The 4,231-nt window shown below is 26.4% G+C and overlaps 1 long non-coding RNA gene across 1 annotated transcript; it reads left to right on the top strand.

Annotated features, from left to right (window-relative positions):
* The first annotated feature begins 620 nt into the window (after positions 1-620).
* On the top strand, positions 621-3,823 carry LOC145834938 (uncharacterized). The gene is made up of 2 exons (XR_014369801.1): positions 621-842; positions 3,461-3,823. It is a non-coding gene; the product is annotated as an uncharacterized LOC145834938 (long non-coding RNA).
* Positions 3,824-4,231: the final 408 nt, after the last annotated feature.

The following is a 4,231-nucleotide window of genomic DNA, read 5'->3' as shown; positions in this document are numbered from 1 at the left end:
CACTGTTTTTCTACTTACAGAATTCTTACGTTTTATTATGAAACTTATTGGCTTAAGATATTTTTAAAAAAAGAGTTTTAAATTTTGTTGAAAGTTGTATATAAAAACGTTTAATTTTTTTTACCTAGCTTATTTCATAAAAAATAAAACTCATTAATTCCTTTTTTTTTATCGTGAAGCTCTTATAACAAAAAAGCTATAAAAACTTTTTTGAGTTATTCGTAGTTTTTTATTAAGCGGACATAATTTTTATAATTTTATATCAAGTGTATAACATTTTATTTAAATACTGACTACTGTTACATGTTTTAATAGATTTCAAATTAATTGTATATAAAACTATTAGTAAAACTTTGACTATATTCATCTTTTTACTTAAGAATATAATTCAAACTTTATTTTGATAAAGTCTGACAGTAATGTTAAAACCATAATGATGTGTAATATATCATGTGCATTTATAACTGTACTATTCACAAAAATTGTTCTTTTCACACTGATTTTACTTTAACTTTTTTTTCATCTAGTGTACATTAGTTGTCTTCAACCAAATCTATAATCTGAAGCATTACATTTTTAATAACTCTTAAAATTTAAACACATACATACTAACAGATCTCCTAATTAATTGATTGTGACGTAATAACATACATACTAACAGAACTCCTAATTAACTGATTGTGACGTCATGGCGTGCAACGTGTGGTCGGTCCTGTGGTTCTTCGGTTTGCTGATAGTGGGATGGCCCGTGGCGGGTTTCATCGCCGCGTTTTACATCACGTGCCTCCCATTCACCGTGTGCGTTGAACCGTGCAAGGGTCTGGTGGAGTTCCTTGAGAAAGGTTTGTTTTTTTGTAATTTATAATGTTTAAAGTAAAAAGTCTTTTTACTTATCAAAGGTTTTCTGCCCTGTTATAAAAATTTTCACCTCCTTATTTTAGTTCATCTTCGCTAAACATGCTAATATAAAACAGGTGTTTTGCTTTAAAGTTGAATATAGTTGTCACCATTTTCATTTAATCAACTAACTTTGTAGTTTTTTACTTTAGTTTCTTTTAAATCTAGACAATTTTAAAAAATCAGTCAAAAATATCAAATGAAATAGCTTCGCTTTCCAAACTATAATTGACATTATTTGCTTGAGTTTTGTGGTAAAATAAAGGGTGTAAGACTAGATACAATTTTGTAAGATAAAGGAATGATGAAGTATACAAAATTTAATAACAAATGTAATAATTAATAAATTTACCTAAATTTTGTGTATTTACCTAAAAAGCTTATTTTTATAATTCTAAAGATACAATTGTTCAAAAACTGTTTTTTAATCAACTTGTCGGTAATTTATGTATATATATTTTTGCAATGCTTAAACAAAAAGCACATTTATTTATTTATATTTAGGTAGCACTAAAATTATCTTACTGCTATTTTATCTTGAGATCTCTTTAAGTTCTTTAAAAACACTTTTAAACACGAGCTTTAAAATAGTATAATAAAAAAAAATAACTTATAACAAACGTTCTACATTTTTAAAGTTTTTCAAAGATGATTTATTATTATTATTATTATTAAGTTTATTGTCCAACGAAGGACCTAGGCATTAAAACCTAAGCCACTTAAACTGAAAGACTCTAACATAAAAAGAAAAAACAAATTACAGTGATTAAATAAACATAAAAATAAAACTTATACAAGGCAGAAACTGAATAAATTAAAACTTTCACAACCAAATATTCAACAATTCCAAAGTCACCAATCTCCAATTATACGTTCCAAAGCAACAGATCCCTGTAACAAGCATTTCTGTCAAATCTTCAGAAGCTGTCTTCATCTTGCAGATCATTCATCTCAGCTACTATTTGCCACTCGATATGACGGCAAATTCAGTCAAAAATCACTTCAAAGATTTGGCAGCAACAGTTTACAAATCTAGCTTAGGAATCAACTGAATATCCAATAATTTCAAAATTTAAAGCCCAAAGCACATTAACAACAGCCCTTCCACAAAATCAAAGTTGAAAAGTACCTAAAATCTATAAGAGGAAGGTGTAGCTTACAGATTAAACTACCAATAAACTACATACCACACACCAAATCAATGGCTAAAGAGATGAACAAAACTAATCACTTATAAATTTTACTGGTAAATATTTTATTCAAATCAAATCTTTTTAAGTTTAATCGAAAATGTTTAAGATTTTTGCACGATACTAGTTCATTTGGAAGTTTGTTCCACATTTTTACCGAACGATAGAAAAAAGATTTGTGCCAACCAACATAGTTGAAATGATATTTGCATGTATACTTTCTATTATTACCTCTGAGTGAGTAATTATTTTCATAAGGTTTAAAGAAAGTTTGAGAATCAATAGTAGTTTCATTTTTAATCAGTTTAAAAAAAGTAATTAGATCAAATTCAAGTCTTCTTTACTCTAAAGTTTTTATATTAAGCTTTGTTAAGCTGTCTATGTAAGACGTATATGAAATGTTGCACCGATTAAAGATTAATCTCGTAAATTTTCTTTAAATAGATTCTAGTTGGTTGATGTCTTTTATAGAATATGGAGACCATAAAGGTGTGTTGTATTCCATCTTAGGACGGATGTAAACTAGGTACAGTTTCTTAAGAATAACCAAATCCGTAGATATAAAGCTTTTTAGAACTTGAAAAGATAAAATTGATGCAGTACGGTAAATAAAGTTAATATGATGGTTCCATTTTAAATTATCTGAAATAAAAATTCCAAGGTCTTTGAATACCTCAGTTTTAGGTAAGATTGCATTGTTTATTTTAAAATCAAACGCTGGAATAGGTGTACTTTTGCGAATATTCAAAACATGACATTTGCTGGGATTTAGGTTTAATCTCCTTTCTTTTAACCAATGGTAGATTTTATCTAAAGATTTTGTAAAACTAAGTTAGATTGGCTAAATATTTTTGTGTCGTCTGCAAAAAGCTTAATGTTGCTATTAGAGTCAACCTCTAAGGCTATATCATTTATATAAGTTATAAATAACAGTGGACCTATAACCCCTCCTTGCGGAACTCCACTAAAAATTGGTAAGGATTCTGAGAACGTGTTACCGATAACTACTCTTTGTGTTCTTTCCTGAAGAAATTCTTTGAACTATTCAACTAGATTTCTTTTAATTTTGTGTTGAGAGATAGTTTTAATTTATATCATTTTCAGTTATTATAATCCATATTGTTTAAAGTTTTTAAACTACGGATTAAATAAAATTATAAAATTCACATAAAAACATTTAGTTGTCACGTAATTATTGTTATTTTTTGAAGCTTAAACTAGCTAGTAAGTCAGCAATAAGACAAAAACAGACTATATTTCGCATTATTTCGATTAGATTGCTTTTTAAAATGTAAATAGTTTCGAAATAAAATGTAAAATGTATGTTTAAAGCTTTATATAAAAATTGAATGTAAAATGTTTTTGTTTTTCAGGTATAAAACTTCCCATTTATTTTGCTGAACAGATGAAGGCTGGAAACCAATGCTGTGGTTAAACTGAAAAAAAATAAACATTTTATTGCAACTATAAAATACATTAATTTATTGATACATTAAATTTTTTGTGTTTAATAGCTTTTTCAAAATATCTTTATACAGTTTATAGTAGCATTTTTGTACATTTTTTGTTATTTGATAACCTACGTTTTGAAACATTTATCTTAACTGTTTTATATTTGTAAATGCTGACATTCCTTCGAAATTAATGCAAAACATAATTTGAAGTTTGTTGCAATTTATAAAACTTTTCTGTAATTTAAAGTGCGTTTAAAGAGCTTTTTTTAATAAACTGCGTAATTTACAAAACTGTATATCACTTTTGTATAATTAGCACAATAGCAATTAAAAATTTCAAAGTTAATAAATCAAGCTAGTATATTATTGCATACATATCAATTGAGTTTAATTAAATGATGAAATAAAAGTTTAAAGATTATTTAATATTCTTCTTTTAATAAAAAACGTTTTAAAGTCAAAATAAGTTCCAACAGATTATTAACCACTTTTATGCTAAATCTAATGATCCTTGGTGGTCAGTTTTAGTTATGTAGTATTAATCTACTAAATTTATTTTAAGGTGCTCAAGAAATTTCACATTAATTTAAATATTTACCAATTTGTTCCTGTTTATGCATATTACAGTTTATACTTTCACTTAAATTTTTAATACTTAAATGATATGATTTTCATCAAAATGAAAGAAAC

Source organism: Thalia democratica, chromosome 4, assembly GCF_965202585.1.
Source record: "Thalia democratica chromosome 4, ktThaDemo2.hap1.1, whole genome shotgun sequence".
In the NCBI taxonomy this organism is placed as follows: domain Eukaryota; kingdom Metazoa; phylum Chordata; class Thaliacea; order Salpida; family Salpidae; genus Thalia; species Thalia democratica.
Note: the sequence above shows the minus strand (reverse complement) of the source record. Positions and strands in the feature narration are given on the sequence as shown.